Raw genomic sequence first — 21,995 nt, 5'->3', positions numbered from 1 at the left:
TGTCCCCGTCATTCAGCAGAGTATCGATGACAACCACGGACTATTCTAGACAGTCTAGTGGAACACTAGCAGGCTCGCAACCTGTAGGTGTTGTGAACAATGTGTTCACCCGGTGTACTCTAAACCTTGGTGACCATGCAGACTTGGTGCCTAAACCTTGGTGATCAAGCAGACTTGATGCCTAAACCCTGGCGACTATGTAGACTTAGTGCCTAAACCCTGGCGATTATGCAGACTTAGTTCCCGTTGTGTAAACCATGGCAACGATGGACTTCGTGCCGATACCTTTGGATGATCCTTAGGAATGAATGAACGAGGATAGCTGATTCTTAGGGTAGATCCTTAAGAATAGAGAATATAATAGGGATGGGTAATGGGGTTTAATTGCTTGATTGTTTAAACATAATAATTATATTATTGTGGGTTGAAAACCCTATGTACTCACCAGGTTTCCCAACCTGACCCACTCAATTTATTTATATCACAGGTGTTGATATGAAGTCACATTACACCGAGAGATTTAAAGAGCTGTAGATCACTAGTGTAAATAAATGTAAGTTCTGTTTATGCTTATGTTTATGTATTAACGATGACATCCCAAATGTTTTAAAATGAACAAAATACGTTTCTTCGAAAATGTTTTAGAAACGTATTTATCGTGTTTTTCTGGGAACAAATTCCGCAACATTTTTATTAAAAGAAGTACTCTGATTTTTATAAAGCATAAACAAAATCGGTCTTTTCTGGCTGTGAAAATGGGGATGTCACACATTAGGCATCTTCCTAGATCCTTAGTCCTAATCTAGCATGCAGTTCTCATATACATACCGCAGGCATATAAGGCATCCTTCCTAGATCCTCAACCCTAATCTAGCATGCAATCCTCATAATCATATCATATATCATAACAAACATGTATGGGTATCTTGGGGAAAACTTACTTGAGCTCGGCCGATTGCACGCATCACACACCTTGTTCTTTCTCAAAACTCTTTATTTTAAATTTTAGAAAAACTATTTCCTTGTAAAAATCTTTCAAACCCTCAATTTGAGTCCAGACACCCTCGAAGGTGTGTCTGAATCCCTCAAACCAAGGCTCTGATACCAACTTGTAACATCCCAAATTTCAAGACCAAAAAATTTGATTTTTAATTTAATAATTCATAAAACGGATTATTGAAAACATCATGAAGTTATCTCATATCATAAAAATCCCATAAGTCATATGTCTCAAAACATGTCACAATATAATAGTGTCAGAGTACAAATCTCAAGAACATCATAGTGCGGAAAATCGTGGTGTGATGCGATGTTATCGTGCCGACTCCTTTCCCTTCGAAGAAGAAGGACCTGAAACAAAAACTAAAAACCATAAGCACAAAGCTTATTGAGTTCCCCCATTATACCACATACCATACAATAATCATATTGTCTAACATATACGGGCACTGGACTACCCCTTCGATCTCTTTCAACCGGTAACTGCCTAGCATATCGGGGTGTTGGCCTACCCCTTCGGTCCTTTCGACCGGTACCTCACCTAGCATATCAGGGTGCTGGCCTACCCTTTCGGTCCTTTCAACTGGTACCAGGGACTATTTCACCCCCTACTTCTACCATATAACATTCTATCTCATAAACACATAAGTCATATACTGCCATGCTTATTCGGGTGATGGCATACCCCCTTCATCCCTATCGACCGATATTGGGGTCTACCCTACCCCTCCTACCACTATCATATAATATCATAGCATACTAGCACATAAAAGCATAACAGATAGTGACATACTAGATAATTATCACAAAGAAAATCATCACTACTAAAACTCTTACTAGTGGGGCGACATTGGTGCCTTCGACCCACTTCTACTGGAAGGTACCTCACCTCAAATGTCGTATAGTAGTTGAACTATCCTCGGCTCTGGGATCAAATCCTCTTAAACTCCTACACATAAAAATCTCCTTTAATTACCCTTTCATACTCATAACCCCTTTAAGGGTCAACTTTGGTCAATGGTCAAAGTCAAAGTCAACATCCAGGTCAAATTCAACATCCTGGTTGACTCAACTAACCGATTTGGTCCATCAACTCGTCGAGTTCCATGATCCATAAAGCCCTGAAATTCTCGATCCAACTCGTCGAGTTCTTTCATGAACTTGTCGAGTTCATCTTTATAACAAAGTCGAGACATTTCCATCTCAACTCGTCGAGTTCCCCCTTGAACTCGTTGAGTTCTTTAAACTTCTAACCCAAAATCATGGCCAACTCACTGATTCATCTCCTAGACTCAACGAGTTTTCCCAGTAACAGAAAAGGTTGGGGGATCACGACCCAACTCGCTGAGTTGCATGAACAACTCGTCAAGTCCCCCATAGGCTAAACTCATTCGGTTGTTTCCAGTTGAGTTTAATGCTTCCAAACAATAGATCTGATCCCCTAGGATCAAGTTACCACGTAATGTTGCTAACTTTACGTTCATGCATGGTGACATGAAGCTAGAAACACCAAAACTAAGCTATTTAAGAGGTCTAAGGCATGGGGAAGGGTCAAGGCTTCATTAAGCTGGCAACTTTAAGCCTCATAAGCTCATGAGTGCCTAGATCTGAAGTCAAAACCTCCTGATACACTGAAATCCCGAAAATGACTTCAATATGGCCCAAAACTAACAAAATACAACCCTAAATGAAGATCTAAGCAAAGGAAAGTCAATGTATCAACTTTATACCTCAAATGAGTCAGAAATGCAGCTCAACTTCCAGATCTACTAGCTTCCATTTGAATCCTCAAGCTTCTCCTTCCTTCTCATGCTTCAAAATCACCAAGAGCACACAAAAATTGCTCAAGAACACTCAAATGTGGATTAGGGTTTCATGGCTAGGGTTTGGAGTGATGGAGGCTACAAATGAGGCCACCCTTTGGAGTTTAAGGTACTTATATAGGGTGTAAAACCCTGAAATTAGGGTTTCACTCTAGCAACCCTACTCGTCAAGTTGAGGCTCTCAACTCGTCGAGTAGACTTCAAGTCCCACGTCCAAAAATCCATTCCTACTCGGAGAGTTTGGGGCCTCCAATTCATTGATTCCTTTTGCAAAAATGACTAATTTGATTTAAAATACATACCAGGATCCGGGCGTTACAAGTTGACAAGTTATGGACTTTATACCTCAAAAGTCATGAAATGAAGATGCTAAATCTTGATCTTTAAGCTCTTCTCTAAGGAATGAGTCTTCAATCTTCTTCTACCACTTCAAAATGCACAAGAACACACCAATGTTCTTTACAAGAGCTCAAAAGCACCAAAGCAAATGCTGAGGACGAAATTAGGGTTTTAAAGATATAGAGGCTGGTCTAAAATGTCCAAGAGGTGGGTTTAAGTAGCTTAAATAGGGCACAAACCCTAAAAATTAGGGTTTGTCCCAAGCCAGCATACGCTCACCGTACTTGGGCGATGCTCGCGATCAAGGTCTAGCTAGTACGCTAAGCATACTCATAGAGTACGCCTCGCATACTAGCCAGAGGACCAATAATGCAGATATTTTGTTTAGGGTTAAAAGGAAACTTACAAAGTCTGAATGTTACACATTGAGCCATAATTAAGCACTTCATGTTACAATCGTTTTCCCAATATGCATGCATTTTCACGAAATAGCTTCCTACATCGTTGTTTCAAGAGTTCTCACCTCTTGTTTCAACTGTAGGCAAATGTTAGTATATTCGATGTTTGTATTTGTGTGTATATTTATATCATAGGCTTGACCCATTTTTTTAAAGCCTTCACAATGTAACACTTTATATATATATATATATATATATATATATATATATATATATATATATATATATATATATATATAGGGCTAGGTTATTTTGTTTTTTACATTTATTGTGTGCTAGAATGCACCAATAGGAATTTAGTAAATCAAATAATTATAGATATTAAATGATTTCCATAATTATATGTATATTAAATGATATTCATAATTATAATTCTCTTTTTATGGAAACTAATTAAATTCGTCGTTAATGCCAGCAATAACATTCTTTCAGAATGAATTTGCATATAGGTTTTTATATATGAGTTCGTACTTTGTTTCAAAACTCAATCACTTAAAATACAATAAAATTGCATGGAATATGAAGAACGAGAGTGTATTCTACTATAATACAATCTCATTCTGCTGCAATACACTCTCATTCTTCTAGATATGAATTTATTCTGAAAGAATATTATTGTTGACATTAATGACGAATTTAATTAGTTTCCATAAAAATGAGTTATAAGTACGGATAACATTTAATATACATATAATTAATACTAAATTTCTATTGGTGTATTCTAGCACACAATAGATGTGAGAAATATTTGAATATATATATATATATATATATATATATATATATATATATATATATATATATATATATATAGAATGGAAATCATTATGGGAATATATCCCATATCACGCATATATGACATATGTAATTAAATGGCAAGAAATTTAAATAAAAATACCTTAAAAAGATCAAGATAAATCTGACAATAATGTTCCTCTTAGCATAATAAGTTGTAGTACTCATGCATCATCTTTCTCCTCTTAAAAACACTACCAAGTGTCTACTTCATCATCTTTAGATTTGGAGTTATAGTTAGAAGAAACAAGTTTTATTATATGCCCTCATGTGATTTGTAGGGATCAATGAATATAAGTTCTTAGTTTTTTTTCTTTATAAAGATGGAATTTTGGTTTTTAACACTAGATCATGTATTTGAAATGAATTTTTTTTCTTCCATTCCATGCAAGTAGATTTGTAGGGTTCGTTTAGTGTAAAGTACCCCAATTTTTGATATATTATTTTATTAATTCAAAACAATTTTATTTATTTTTACATATTATTTGTGGAAAATACGGTCTCATTTAATCCAAAAGTTCAACAATTTAAAAGTTTAATAATAGGAGGGGTTTTAGTCATAATATCATAACACAAAATGAAGAGAAACCACTAATGTGGTTAGGGTTAGGGGTGGGCATTTGGAAATGTGTACCGGACCGGACTTGATCGTTTTTCTGGACCTTGGGCCAGTTCTCGATTCTAGGATTTGAGAAAAACCGGTCCGGTCGGGTAAAAATCGGTTTTGGACCGGTTCAGTATAAAAAAATGGATTCTGCGAAATTCTGTAAACAAACATATCTCATTCGTTTTTAGTCGGATTGACATGCAGTTTTTTTCAACATGTAACTTAGAGTTTGTAGATGATTTTAGACTAAAATTTTGTTGTTTTTGTGTTATATTCGATGTGTTACAATTCTTCAAAGATAAGATATAGCTGAAATATTTCAGCTTTTCAGCAAAAATTTAAACTTTTCTATTCTGTGAAATTTTTTAAACAAACATATCTTATTCGTTTTAATTCAGATTGACATTAGGTTTTTTCCAAAGTGTAATTTAGAGTTTTTAGATGATTTAAGACTATAATTATGTTGTTTTTGGTGTTATATAGATGAGTTACAATCCTTTAAAGATGAAATATCAAAGCTAAAATATTTCAGTTTTTCAGCAAGAAATTTAAACTTTTATATTATGTGAATTTTTTTAAATAAGAATATCTCATTCGTTTTAAGTCGGATTGACATGCGGTTTTTTCCAACATGTAATTTAGAATTTGTAGATGATTTTAAACTATAATTTTGTTGTTTTTTTTGTTATATTCGATGAGTTACAATCCTTCAAATTTGAGATATCAAAGCTGAAGTATTTCAGTTTTTCAGCAAAAAATTTAAATTTTTATATTCTGTGAAATTTTTTAATCAAACATATTTTATTTGTTTTAAATCGAATTGACATGCGGTTTTTTTCCAATGTGTAATTTAGTTTTTTAGATGAGTTTATACTATAATTTGTTGTTTTTAGTGTTATATACAATGAGTTACAATCCTTTAAACAAATGGTACAAAGTATAAGCAATCAAAGTTTGACCGATCTAAATGGTACAAGAAACGGAAACATATTCATTTTTACGAGTTGTACTGTATCAAAACCAAACAATATTCATTTTAACAAGTTGTAACATATCAAACCCAACAACATATTCGTTTTAACGAGTTGTACCAAGCCCAAAACGCGTTTTAACAAGTTATACCGTATGCATGTAAAGTTGTAACATCCCAAAATATGAAGGTAAAAACACTCAATTATCATTTATTCGAACTCTTAAAGATATTTTATAATAAAAGCAGTTATCAGAATACAATCCCAAAATCTCAAGGTTGCGAAAAATATGGGTGTATGCGTTGCGATCAAGCCGAGCATTCCCTTTTGAACCAGAAGTACCTGAAACATAAACAATAACTGTAAGCACAAAGCTTAATTAGTTCCCCAAATTACCACATATCATGCATAACATACGAGGCATACATATCATACATATCCAACATTTAATAGGAGGTGCTATGTGTCAACCACAGTCTTGCCATTATGCCAGGAGTCGTATCATGGTCTTTATTCGCCAGGCCGGGGGCCAAAACCTTAGGTATTACAAACAAGTGCCAGGAGCCACCTTCTGATCGTTCATGCTAACAATCTACAGCTAACTATCTACTTAACTGCCAGAGTCTGAACCCTGGTCGTGCATACAATTTTGCTAGGAGCCACCTCTGGGTCTTTCATACAAATACCAATGGTCACCCCTGGTTTTCCTATAATATACAGACCAATAGGCCGGTATTGGTGTCTTCGACCCAATAGTACAGTGAGGAGACTCACCTCAGACAGCTGAAACACACGGATAAAAAAAATCTGACTGCAAATCCGCCAAAATCCATGCGCTATCAAATACCAAGATAACATCCAATTAATAACTAGGTCCAGACTCACCTTAAGATTCCAAATTAGGGTAAAAGACCATTTTACCCTTCCTCTAACATGGCCCCAGGCCAAAGCCCAATCCAAAAGTCCAAAATCCCAAAAAAAAAATCAAAATAATACCCAAGGCCTAACTACATCCCAATTTTTCAAATTGAGCCCAAACCATTTAACGGGCCTTAACCCAATAGAGTCCACTTAAAATCTCTATATCCCAACTATAACATTCTGATGGCCCAAAGCAATCAAGCCCAAACTTAGACCAAATCTAAATCCCAAAACAATGAAACCCAAGTCTGCTGAGTACGTGGGGCGTACTCAGCCTTTACTCTTAGCATACAACTTAGAGGACTTGTACGCTCTGCGTACAGGCTTGTACGCCCAACGTGCTCACCAACTTTGGCCAACTATCCAAATTAGCTCTTAATCCAATAAGAGTTCAATCTAAACCTAGATTTGAGTTCCTTAAGGTGGTTGATCACATAAAGTTGCCAACTTTATGTGCATGCATGGCTAAATGGGGCGCTAGAGCTCAAAACAGCTTAATAATTAACATACTACATGCATTGGACCAAAACCACCATAAAGTTTGCACCTTTATGCCTAAAGAACCCATAATATATCCAGATCTATAAGATTGAGTTCTAATAACGACCCTAACTCCCAATCACCAACCAAAATGACCAAAAATATGCCAAGAAGTAGATTTATGAAATGAAATGACAATGTTTGAACTTTATACCTTCCAAGCCATCAAAAGAAGATGCTAATGCTAGATCTCAAAGTCCTCCAAAAAATGTTTCTTCAAGCTTCTTCTTTTCTTGCACAAACCACCATAAACACTCTTCCAAGCTCCAAAACTCACTCAAGGCTCTTTAGGGTTTCAATATAGGCTAAAGGAGATGGAGGCTGACCTAAAATATCTAGAGGAACGATATAATGTTGCTTATATAGGGGTAAAACCTCAAAATTAGGGTTTGATGATAAAGGGAGTACGCCTCGCGTACCCATTAGTATGCTTGGAGTACTCAACGAGGACCCGCAACCGAGTTACTCGGTAAGCCCCGCATATACGACTAGTACACCCCACGTACTAGATGATCCTCTACTATACTTAACTTCATTTAGCCATAACTTATCCGTCTTAAGTCCGTTTCCAATGAACTTTATATCCATGGAAAGGTAACGAGAAGCCCTAAACTTCTAACAACTCCCCCTTGCCTTAGAACTTCCCGGACAAATACTCAAAATTCACAAATACCCGAATTGTCAAAATTACCATTATACCCTTGAGCTCCAAAACGCGAACGAACACTCAGATCACTCAAACTATATTATCCCCAACCTAAGGGACTAAATCCCTTTTTCCCCAAGGCTCAAAGCCTTATGATAACCAATAATTGGGTCACAGCCCCGAATAATGAAACAATTCAAAACCGAGTGTTACAAAAGTAGTACCGGTCCAAATGGGTCCAAGAACCAGAAAACCTGGACCTGGACCCAATAAGTCTCATCCGGTCCAGTCCACGGTCCACAATATTCTCTAAAACCGGTTCGGTCCAAGAGTCGATCTGGTCTAGTCCAATTGCTCATCCCTAGTTAGGGTTGTCAAATCAGGCAATTGTGTTGTATTTTTGTCTGACACGACATGACACGACAAAGTTTTGTATAACATGAAAACGACACGACACAGTTGTGTTTTTTTCACTAACACGAGAACGAACCAGTTAAAATACGACAACACGATACAACACTACAAAGACAACATTACATAACTATTAGTTTATTTAATTCATACTTAATCATATATAACACACAAAAAAACAACAAACACGGAAAACACGACAAACACATACTTAATCATGTCAATTTCCTATCGATTTGTGAAAACAAACACGACACGACACAACATCATGTTTTTTAAACTTGATACGAACACGATTTGAACACAAATTCAAATTTTGATTGCGTCTCGATTTCGTTTCGTGTTGTGTCATAAATTGACACTCATAAATGTGGTCTTCTAAATATCCCCATCTAATCTCTCTAGCCACTAATCTCTTATAAATACATTAGACGTATGTTCACGTGTTGCGCATGATTAATATAATATGATAAGAAAACGTATAAATTTTAGATATAATTGAAATATGAAATTGAATAATCGTACAGGAAAAGTTATCCATCGATGACGAAGTTTCTATCGTAAAACTTGATCAAACTATTATAATTATATTTTATAAGTTAATTATATCTCTAGTTTTAATGTCATTCTAAACGTTACTTGTAGGTAACAAAAACAAATACAATTTAGAGTATTCTATATAATTGATTTGTGCGCTTAATGTAGTTTAACAAAAAATAACTTATAAACTATATACTATAAAATAGAATAACCACACATTCATATTATCCTCAAATAATGTACACATAATTCAAAAGATAAAAATTAAATAATGAAATTTTTTATAACTTCTGATTTATACAATTAACGATTATTTCATGTCTCACTAAAAAATAGACAGAAATAAGAAGATTGCATTTTAGTTATTTTATTTTTTCATTAAAGAATAAACATCAACTGACAAGTATATAATCAACATATAACAAAATAAATTGGAAGAAGAAAAACACATACTAAAATGGTCACATGTGTCTAAATGATTAATTCGTTTTTTTAAGTTTCTTAGTTTTTTAAAATTATTACTCTTCTATAAATTCCCATATTCTCTATAATATGATCATATTTCCTCTATCTTTCATGAATGTCCATTTTCTTAACATATTCTTTTTTTGATCACTTTTTTAAATTTTGATTATACCCCCTTAAATTTGTGGGCGTAATTCATAATTGATTTTTTGAATTTGCATAATTAACCATTATCAATGTACATAATTTTCATGATAGTTTATTATGAACAATACAATCTGAAAAAAATCTATTGATTAGTACTACTCATGATTTACTATAACCAAAACAACGATCACTATATAATTACATAACTATTTTTTGTTTAATTATAATCAAAACATCACACATGATCATAGGTTTTCTAACCATTGTCTGTAACAAAAGTCCATAACTATTACAACATAACAACTTTATAAAGTACCCCCTTACAACCAAAATACTTTGATTGACATTTTGTTGGGATGGTGAAGGTAATACCAACTCAAGTATGTTGTGTACTAAACGAAGTTCGTTATGTGAGGGCATACTTGAGGAGGTACTCCCTATAATAGAGTTTGGTGTCTTCGCAAATTATATTTTTCTTCATCTCATTCTCTAAAGTCTAGTAACCTCATCTATGTGTGTGAACTATATATACGTTTATCTTAACCAATTAAATATCATAAGTATCATTTAATAGTCATAAATTCAAAACAAGTCTTGAATGATAATAATTAATAAGTTTAAAGTTAAAATCATTAGAACTCGTAACAAATCATAAGTAGATATAAGTTAGACTAGTTTTATGTACTTATGATTAATAAGTTATAGAACTCTTGAATGGTTATGATTAATAGGGTGATAGTTGAAATATTATGTAAGTTTCAAATGAATATAGTGTAAGAATAACGAGAACCTTAATGTTTTGAATGATATCCTTTATAAGAGATATAGATATATATGTTAGAATATGTAGATCATGAAACGAAGTGGAAGGCGGTAACCGTTGAGAGATTGTAGAACCACCTTAATATTATATTAGATTATGATCCGCGTTAAAGGCGGGGAAGCTTATAAAAATACATAGAATTATAAACATATATGACATCATAGGAAACATCACAATTAAAAGTACATTATCATAGATATTTTAAATTCATTAACATACATTACAATAGCTATTTTAACCTCATAACAATTAAAAGAATAAAAAAAAAAGTAATAAATCATAGAGTAATATAAAATATTAGAATAGTTCATTACAAAAAAAAAAAAAAAAAAAAAAAAAAACAAAAAAAAAAAACAACTATGTTCGAATGCAAATTAAAATATATATAATCACTAATATCTATTTGGCATAGTCATTGTATCAAAATCAGAATGGATTGAAAAAACTTGTTGAGAAGGATGTGTCGGAACCACATACTCAATCGTATTTCCTTTAAAGAAATATAGGGTATTGTTTCTATAATCCCACCATTCATGTGCACCTTCATTGTAAGCAGTAACATCTATTTTAACCCACCGATTGTGAATGAAAACCCAAATAGCCCACAAACGATCTCCACTTACAGAGAAATATCCCAACTTTCCATGAAATTTAATCAGTCTCAATGCATACGGTTTGAAGTCATTAATAGTAGAAGGTGCAATTATGAGTATATGTTGTTCTGAATAAATATCAAATCGCAATATGGTATCATTAGATAATAAGAAGTATATGACACCGCCACATGTAACTGTCTCAACAGAAACAGGATAAACAGATGATGGTAACTGGACATTTTGAAATTCCCTCCATTGCCATGTAGTAGATGAAAACAATTCAATGTTATAGTAATCGTAGTCCACTTTTTCCTTTGGCATATCATTACAAATAAAATAAAATATAAGTAAATAATAAATTAAATTAATAACATAAAATGTACTACATATAAACTCTTATGATGGCTTTGTGTATGACAATCGAATGAACTTGAAATGTAACGGGTTTGAACTGATAACTACCAAAGCAAAATTTGTTGCAGTGTATTCAGAGGTCGGAAAAGGTATCCATTTGACATTTGTAGTCGTTGGTTTGATAACAAATAAGATCTTTGAAACGTATAAATCTGGATCATAGGATTCAACAAGAAGGAGTCCACACAATGATGATGCTAAAATAGTACAAGTATGTGGTAGCCAATCAATTTTTGGATTGTTGCTACCAGAAGACGGAACAAAAATGACGCTCTATATTTCTCCATGGTTTTTTTTGTTGAACGATAATTCCACAAACCACATTATTTCTACGGTTGTAGTTATGAAGAACATAGTTGTTGTATGTTAGATTTCCATCATATTTATTTGTACAATGTACAGTAGCAAATGTTTGTAATGATGTTGTAACGACCCAAAAATCATGACTAAAAATTTCTTTTTTAAAACACTACTAAAACCATATTTATAAAAACGTATCATAAGTCATAACATAACTTTTGAGTATTAAATTCAAACATAATCTCATTATCAGAGTAAAACATTCCCCAGGCTAACTGACTATGGTGTGTGCACTGCAATCTCTCCGAGCTCCTCTTTTGAAAATTGAGTGCCTGAAACCAAAACTGAAAACCATAAGCACGAAGCTTAGTGAGCTTCCCCAAACTACCACATACCATACAATAACATATAAAACACATACTGGGCCTTGCCCACTGCATCAGACCGAGGTCCGGACTAACTGGGGCCTTGCCCCCTGCACCGGACCGAAGTCCGGAAACTGACTGGGACCTTGTCCCCTGCATCGGACAAAAGTCCGGACTAACTAGGGCCTTGCCCCCTGCATCGGACCGAAGTCCGGACTAACTGGGGCCTTTCCCCCTGCATCCAACCGAAGTCCGGAAACTGACTGGGACCTTGTCCCCTGCATCGGACCGAAGTCCGAACTAGCTGGGGCCTTGCCCCCTGCATCAGACCGAAGTCCGGAACTAACTGAACAGAACATAACATAAACATATCAACTAGCATGAACACACATATACTGCATATTGCATCGGGCCGTAGCCCGGAACACATAACACATAAAACCTGTCTGAACCACGAAGGCATCAAACATACTAACTACTGCATCGGACCAAAATCCGGAAACTACTGCTAGCTAAACGGGCCGTCATTATGGCATTAGACTCGTTCCTACTGGAAGGAAACTCACCTGAACTGCTGAGCTCCGCCAATAATCCTCTGGCTGCTAATCGACAATCCCCTGAGCCACTACTCCTCCAGCTCTCCGAGCTACCAATATCAATATGACACTTAGTCTGACAGTCCTCTAAAAGTCAACTAAGTCAACTCTGGTCAAAGTCAGAATCCTGGTCAAAGTCAACCTTCCAGGTCAACCCTACTCGCCGAGTCCACCTACTGACTCGCCGAGTTCATATGCTCAGGGTCCTTCTATTCGCGACTCGACTCGCCGAGTCCAACGATTTCCGATTCCTGTCCTGTCCAACTCGCTGAGTCTCCACCCGACTCACTGATTCGAGTCTCAACTCGAAGGGTTTGGGGTTTCGCGACCTAACTCGCCGAGTCCACGAATAGACTCGCCGAGCCCAAGGCAATCTTCAACCAACTCGTCCAGTTGTTCTTCTAACTCGCCGAGTTCATGCCCAACTTCATCCGACTCGACGAGTTGTTCATCCCACTCATCGAATTCCTCCTCATCTTCATGCTACTCGCCGAGTCCACTTGATATTGCCATATTTATACTTATTTTTAGGCAATATTTAAGTACATTTTTATTAAAAAGTCGGTAATTTGTTTAGAATAATGGTAATTATGAGCTTAAATGTTATTTACAGCCAAAAAGAAGACATTTTGAAGAAAAGGGGACTGAAAGCGTTAAAGAAAGAAACTTTGGGAATTAAAAGAGTAAAAGTGAAGTAAATCTGGAAAAAGACTATTCACGACATGAGACTTAAAGGATTCACGACGTGAATCGTTGGTTCTAGAAGATATGTACGCGGGTGAATGAATCCTTGACGGGCACGGTTATCTACAACTCACGACGTGAATTTCTTACTATTCACGACGTGAATTTATGGATATCAGCAACTATATAAATCCTTGACCTTTACGAATAGAGGTACCCTTGGGCAGAAGGAAGGAGTTCCAGAAGACGATTTGAAGCGAAAGAAAGGTTCTGGAAGAAGGTTTTCAACATCAAAAAGAATAAAGGTTTATATTTTGGTTAAATAAGAACATGTCTTTCATTATTTTTAGCAGTGTTGGTTTAGTTGCTACGATGAGCTATTGAATCTAGCTACTCTTGTTTAGCTAGATGAAGCTTTAAACTTATGAATAGTTATATGTTTATGGATTAAGTTTAGTTGGTAAAAATTGCTTGTGTTTGATTTGTATATGTCACACCCCAAAACCAAGAACGGCGGAAACGTTCTGGGGCGGAGGACGTCATGTTTAATATCAACAACAATGTAAAGTAGTAAACAAGCAACAACATCATCCATTGCATTAATAAAATAATTATTATACAATTGTATTCTGTCAAATTTTGATAAACACTAAAGCATAAATCAAAATGAAAGATAAGTCTTGAATAAGCTTCATCTTCCTTTCTCCTTGCATCGGTACCTGTCTATGATGACCTGAGGATACAAGTAATTTTGAAAGCGAGTATCAGCTATAAAGCTGGTGAGATCATAAGTATTAATGTGTCTTAATTTGTGAAAACTTATAATTTCTAAGACTTGACATTGCTTTGAAAGAAAGCTAGTTTAAGTATGAAAATGTTTGTAACTCAACTGAAAATGTTTGAAAATCCCTAGAAATCCCTATGATTCCTATTAGTAACAAAAAGGAGTCTTCTCCCAAGACTTAACTGTTATGTGTGTAGTCTTCTACCAAGACCTAACTGTTCTGAATGTAGTCTTCTACCAAGACCTAACTGTTCTGAATGTAGTCTTCTACCAAGACCTGACTGTTCTGAATATTACCCTTTTGTACTAGGGTAACTATCATTGTTAACTTTAAGCCATCCGTAGATGTACTCTTACCTCTGTTGCGAGCAGCTGGGTATAGGAATAGTCAATGCCTTAATTGTGCACCTGTAATGGTACCAACCGTTTGACATCCGTGGATGTACTTTTACCTCTGTAGCTAACAGAGATTCTAGGAATGGTCAATCCCTCAATACGTATCCTTTGGTACTAGGATAATAATCCATTCTATCTCGTCGATTATGTGATTTTATCACAAGGTAAAGATAAGAACACGGATTCGATAACAGAGTCGATACATATAAAATGTAATAGGACTCCTACTGATATATCAATGCACAAGTACCCCTACAAGTATAATAATGTAAATATTATAGTAGAGTCCGGTAAAGTTCTACGTGTACTGGCTAGAGTGTGTGTTCTCCCCATCTAGTAAGTATTGTTACGTAAGCGTTCTAGTATATCTGTATATGTATTGTTTCTAGTATATCTGTATATGTATTGTTTCTAGTATATCTGTATATGTATTGTTTCTAGTATATCTGTATATGTATTGTTTCTAGTATATCTGTATATGTATTGTTTCTAGTATATCTGTATATGTATTGTTTCTAGTATCTTCCTGAACTACCCCTATGGTAGCTTTCTAGTAATCTAAGTGGTACGTATGGACGTGGATGTATACCCTTACTACCCAAGGGCATAGGATGAACTGGAAAGACCCTTTATGACTATATATGTACACATGATATATAACAAATCTTTAAACGACCTTCGGACGAATACCCAATGTCCCACCAGACCACATCTCAAGGCGCGAAAAGGAAATAGGGTGGATAGTCTTCCTAAGTCTTTTAAACATTCCTTATATAACTATACATATAGAGGCATGCAATTTATAATAAAATAAAAGCATAAGTAAGTTTTGTAAAACATTTGAAACAGGAATATTATTTTAATAGAAGATCGACTTGATGTCAATCCATAAAGCAATTTGAAGGAATAAGTATAATAAAACAGTTTTGAGTATAAGAACATTTGTTTGATAAAACAGTATAAGTACAAAGAACATTTGTTTGAAAACACAGTTGTAAATGAGTTTGAAATATGATGACAGAGTAAGAAGTACAGTGTAATAAGTGGTTGAAAACATATAAAATGTTTATAAAAATCTTTTGAAGGAAAAACTATTTGGTAAAACGGCTAATGAGTAGCCAAATCTTTTGAATGCTGTATATTAATCACATGTGATCGATGTAATAAGTAATATAATCCAACTTACTAATCACATGCGATTGACATAATAAGTAGCATGATTCTACTTGTATCCCCCCCCCATAAAACATTTGAAATAGTTTAAAACATTAGTTAAGGGGTATGAACTCACCTGCAGTAAGTGACTGGAATTGAACGGGCTGTTATCGTATGGAAGGATCGGACAAGTGCTTGGTGTCAAGTGATGACCTAGACACACACAATGATCCTAATTACATATGAAGACATATGTATATAAATAATTAGTGATTATAACACTAATTATACAAGTAATAACATTTAAGCGCGAGGACAACACTTTTGGTCAAGTGCTAGGAGGCAAATGGGTTGCAATAAAGGAGTGCAATGCCCCTAATGGAAGTTTAAGGTCAAAAGACCATAATCATTAGAGTTTACGGCCCAGGGGAGTAGGCTCCTGGCCGTAAACTCTCAAACAAGCCATGAAATGGTGCATAGAAGTACTACAACTTTAGAGGGGAAATGCTTCAAGGCTAGGCAAGAGTTTAAGGCACCATATTGACTCCTAAGGGGAGTTTACGGCCCAAAGACCCTTTTCCCTTGGAGTTTACGGCCGTAAACTCCCTTGGGAGGGTTCTTGTTGTCTTTTCAAGTGGCTAACAATTCTAGGAACAAGTCTAGGCTACAATACTTGGATTAAGGGAGGTTTAAGGCACTAAATGGGACCATTTGATGGAGTTTACGGCCATAGAACTCTTTGGGCCGTAAACTCCCTCACACATGAGGTCCTAAGAATTTTAACTAGTCCCTAACTCCTCTAAGTACTTGCCCTAAAAGTTTCTTGGCCTATGGAAGTGTTTAGGGTGTCCTTTGACCCCATAAAAGGAGTTTACGGCCCAAGAAATACTCTTGGCCGTAAACTCTCAAACACTTATGCTTTTCATGATTTTCCTTGGTCCTAAACCCATTAAGATGCATGCTAAAAATGAAGACTAAGCCCTAGGAAGAGTTTGAAGGGGTTTTGGCCCTAAATCTTGGAGTTTACGGCCTAAGGAGCATCTTGGCCGTAAACTCCCTTCCAAAGTGGGTTTCTAATTGTTTTGTTGGTCTAGAACACTTGCTTAAGGCTTCTAGGTTTTTGTTCTAAGGCTAAAGGATCACTAGGCACTCATTTGTGCCCTTTACTTGGAGTTTACGGCCCAAGAGGTGGTTCCTTGGCCGTAAACTCCTCAAACCAAGTGATTTTGCTTTGCTTCTAGACTCTAATGATCATTCATAAAGTCCCTAGTTAGATGCCTAACACGGAAATGGGACTATGTGGCCTTTAGGCTTGATTTTGGAGTTTACTCCCCAAGAACGTTCTTGGGCGGTAAACTCCCGGATCTTGTGTTTTGGACATGTAAACAATGTTATAAAGCATATAACAATTATTAAAACACATTTAGGGAAGTAGACTCACAATCTGGGATGAAAACCCGAAGATCCGTGAGAGAGTATTTGGCTTTTCTCTAATTGGAAATCAAATAATGAACCAATTTGGTTCATAATTCTATTTATAGTCTAGAGATTTTTGGCAGAAAATATTTCTATTCTCGGAATGGATTCTAATGACCTAGAGAAATGGATTTACAGTGTTGCACAAAATCCTAGTGCAACCACTCTCCTAATAACTCCTTAGGTGTAAAACCCTAATACTGCCAAACTTATTCCAAAAGTTTGAATTCTCACTGAAACTGCTCTACTTCTATTGGATTGATGTGGTTTGATTTGAATGGAAAATTTCAGGTTGTCACAGTATAACCTAGCATGCTACTGTTTGTTTATCTAATTGCTTGATTGCATTGTTCTGTGTAGCTTAGTGACCATTAAACTGCATGAACCTGTTTACCTAATGATTTAGTGAACATTGAATTGTTAGAGCTAGGATTGACCAATCTTAGTTAGTAATTAGAATAAATAAGCTTAGCTGTGCTAGAGAACGTGTATTGTGATCATAATTGCGTTTATATAACAAATCTTACATAGCATATTTACATTCATAATTAGTTCTGTTTTAATTATGTGTGAACATACATGGTTTGACATGAATTAGTTAATTATTGGTAAAGTTAGAACTAAATTACTAATACAACTAAAAAACCAACTTAATAATCCGTAATCATTAGCTACCCATAAGGGAGAAGTGGATTCAAACTAAACAAGAGTGTGTGTTTTTAATTATTGAATTTGAATTTAAGTTCATCTGATCTTGTAAAATCAGGTAAAACCCCCCTTTAAACTTGTTAAAAATTAGGTTAATTTAATAGTAAGTAAATTAATTAGTAACACCATTCCCTGTGATCGACACCCGACTTACCCAAGCTATACTGTAATCTGACTAGGTACACTGCCTATAAGTGCATAGTTAGTTAAGTTTGTTAGGTTATAAATATTAAAATTAGTGAGTACTTTTGTGCACATCAAGTTTTTGGCGTCGTTGCCGGGGAACGGCTTAGATTATTAGTTTATTTAGTTGCATTAGATTAATTGCCCCTTTTGTGGAATAAAATCTGCAAAAAGGTTAATTGGTTATTTATTTTTGCTAGCTTAGCTTAGTTTATTTTATTATTTTTTTTTTTTCTGTTTCTATCACAGAGTTCACGACGTGAGTTTTAATAAACTCACGACATGAAAGCTGAGATTTCAGTTTTTAGTTTTTCTTATTTTAGTCCAGTTTTACGTTTTTAGTTTAGCAAGTTGCAAGAGTTCATGACCAGAGGCTCAAACACACCCTTGGTGCCACCACTTGAAGATCCCGAGTCTGCAATTCACAAGAAAAAGACGCCCTTGCAAGAATTGAAGTCAGCTTTTTCAAGGAAGTCGGGAAAGAAGACAGGAGAGCGAAGTTCATCCGCGAGGCACAAGAGCAATATTGAGCAATTGGATCAGACACCCGTCCAAACCGAGTCCGAATACGATACCGAGCTTGAATTTGAAGAACACGCGAGCGAACCCGAGAACGAGCCAAGGAACGAGATGGCAGCAATTGAAGAAATGTCCATGGGAGCTTACAAGAAGCGGATCCGAGAAGATGTGGGTCCCGGTTTAGTCCAACCCGCAATACCTGCCACTGCCACATTCGAGCTGAAGGGACACATATTGACTGCCCTGAAGGACGTCCCATTTTTCGGGAAAGATCATGAGGATGCTTTTAAGCATCTAGATGAAGTCAATGACATTGCGGACTACTTCAATGTCCCAAATGTCAACAGAAACACAGTCTTGCTTAGGATGCTTCGCATCACTTTCAAAGGAGATGCTAAGGAGTGATTAAAAGCACTCCCATCGGGTACAATCACCACTTGGGCACAAATGCGTGAGAAATTCCTGGACCAGTTTTGCCTGCCATCCAAGATAGCCAAACTCAAGAAGGCAATAGCCAACTTTGAGCAACAGCCGGGGGAGTCACTATACGAAGCATGGGAGCGGTACAAGGGCTTGCTCAGAAATTGCCCTTAGCATGATCTAAATGTGCAGCAAGAGATGTCAATCTTTTATGATGGGGTCAACATGATGACAAGACAACTCCTTGATTCTCAAGGACCTTTGACAAAGGAAAATCCAAGGGAGGTCAAGGAGCTAATTGAAGAATTCGCGAAGCATTCTCGCGAATACCACAACCCGAGGCAAGAAGGAATCAAAGGCGGAGGAAGGGCCCAAACTGAAGAAATAGCAGCGGTCATGGCCATGCTGAATAATATGGACCGCAGGATAACACAGATGGACCAGTCGATACATGCCATAAGAGTGGGTTGCGAGAGATGCAGTGGTCCACACTTGACAAAGGACTGCAATGCAGATGAATATGGGAACAGAAAGGTTCAAGTGTGCTACTCTAGTCGGGATAAGTTTGATGAGGACTGGAGGAAACCGAAGAAGGAGTGGCTGTCATATGAGGAGTATAAGAAGCAAAAAGAAGAGAAGTATAGGCAGACAGGTCGAGGCCTTTATCAAAAGGAGCAACCACCAGCCGAGAAGAAACCCGACCTAGAGACCATTTTAATGAAGTTTATGGAAGCTTCGGAAAAGAGACACGATGCCAATGATTCTGCCATTCTGGAACAACAAACTTTGATAAAGAATCAGCAAGCCTCCATCCATAACCTTGAAGTACAATTTGGTCAACTAGCCACTCTAGTTCATGAGAAGTTATCCCCGAAAAATACCGAAACGAAGACCCAATCTCATGTAATGGCCATAGACACCGAAGAAGAAGCCATCTCGGAGTTCCTGGAAGCATTGGAAGAAGAACCACAGAAGCCCGATCAAAAGATCAAGCTCGAAAATCATGAAGCTACTGAGTTCCAGAATTCACGACATGAACCTTATATGTTCACGACGTGGGCCCGTCATGAACAGCAAAATTCTGCAGTTAGTTCGGTTTATCAGCCGCCTTTGCCTTTTCCTTCCCAAGCTACCCTTAGTCCACTGGAGAGAGAGCATAGAGAGTTTGTCAAGCATGTGAAGGGGATCCCGATTAATACTCCCTTTGTCGATTCCTTATCCAAAACTCCAAAGCATAAAAAATTACTGCAAGACTTGATAGACACTCGAAGGTAATTAAAGAAGCAGTCTACAGTGATTCTAAGTGAACAAACTTCAAAAGCTGTGTTAGGAGAAACACCAGAAAAGATGGGGGATCCTGGACGCCTCACTCTTCCATGTGAGTTTGGGAATAAAATGAAGGTTAATGCTTTAGCCGATTCTGGGGCTAACATTAATCTAATGTCTTTTTCATTTTATCAAAAATTAGAGATTCAGAAGATGAAGGCTACAAAAATGAAGATTCACATGGCGAATCGTTCGGTGACACAACCCCACGGCATCGTGGAGGATATTTTGGTGAAAATTGGAAAATTTGTTTTTCCAATAGACTTTGTAGTCTTAGACATGAAAGAAGATCCGGATGTTCCAATAATCCTTGGTTGGCCACTGCTTAACACTGCTGGAGCTCTTGTTGATATCCGCGAGTCTAAGCTCACCTTGAGAGTTGGAGATGAAAAAGAAGTTTTTGGGATAGAAGATGGCTTCCCAAAGGAACATTTTCAAGAAGAGGTGTTCACTATTAACAAAGACAATGAACTAGAAGAACTGGAGAAGCTTATGGAAGAAGAGATCAAGGCAGTTCATCAAGTCAAAAGAACAAAACCCAGAGCATCTATTCCATTTTTGGTTGAAGTCATAGCTTACAAAAGTCCACCTTCTTGGGTGAGTAAAGAGGATGAGGAGATGACAAGTGATGAAGAAAAGGTCACTTCAAGAGTGACAAAGTCGGTGGTGAAAGAAGAGGAGGATGCGATGAGGTGCAGGGAAGAAACTAAGGGCACAAAACGCAAGCTTGAAGAAGAGGAGAAAGTTAAAAAAGAAAATTCAAAGAAGGCATATAAAAGGCGAGTTCAAGCTTACAAGAGGCAATTCAAGGAACAAAAGATCCTAGTGGTGGATTTTTCCGAGGACTCAACGTAGGAGGCACGGAGTCCAGCTCAAGACTCCAAGAAAAAGAAGCGCTTCTCGGGAGGCAACCCGAGTTTGGTTTGAAATTTTTTTTCTTTTTCTTTTTGCATTTTAGTTTTAAAAACTTAGATCAAGTCATCCAACTCTATTAGAACAAAATATAGGGACCTTAAAACGGAAGTAGTAATAATTGAGAACTTAGTTCAAAGTCAAAAGTTGATTTTCCAGACTTAATTCACGACGTGAATAGTTAGCCGTTCACGACGTGAATTGTGAATGAACCGGACACATAATCCATGATATGGCTTAACCCATTAGACTGGCAAGCCCAAGATCAGTCCGTGAGTACATGGCCCAAACTTAATCCCATACACTATTCACGATGTGAATCTTACAGAATTCACGACGTGAATTTTTAAAAGTACGGGACCACATAATAAGTCCCTGGAAACCAGTAAACCCTTTCAATTGTTTATTGTTCACAAAGTGGAAGCAGAAATTGGTCCCCCCCTTGGTCCCCATTGCTGCGATTTTAGCCGACAAATCCACTAATCTTCCTTGTGCTTACGTAATACTTCCAACAAAGGTACTAATTATTGATTATTAAGTTTAATTTTGGCTCTAGTAGAGGAACTTAGGGTTAGGGTTTGTTAAATGACGAAATTAATTCTTTACAGTTCGTAATAACCTTTGAATGTGCATGCTAAGTGTTTGGAAGTAGTATAGGAGTAAAACCCAAAGGATA

At 36.4% G+C, this 21,995-nt stretch overlaps 1 non-coding gene across 1 annotated transcript; it reads right to left on the bottom strand.

The window, feature by feature from the left end:
- Nucleotides 1-19,156: 19,156 nt before the first annotated feature.
- Nucleotides 19,157-19,263, bottom strand: LOC145071536 (small nucleolar RNA R71). The gene has a single exon (XR_013690545.1). It is a non-coding gene; the product is annotated as a small nucleolar RNA R71 (small nucleolar RNA).
- Between the last annotated feature and the right edge of the window lie 2,732 nt (nucleotides 19,264-21,995).

Source organism: Lactuca serriola, chromosome 8 (genome assembly GCF_051521515.1).
Source record: "Lactuca serriola cultivar US96UC23 chromosome 8, Lser_US96UC23_V15, whole genome shotgun sequence".
In the NCBI taxonomy this organism is placed as follows: Eukaryota; Viridiplantae; Streptophyta; class Magnoliopsida; order Asterales; family Asteraceae; genus Lactuca; species Lactuca serriola.
Note: the sequence above shows the minus strand (reverse complement) of the source record. Positions and strands in the feature narration are given on the sequence as shown.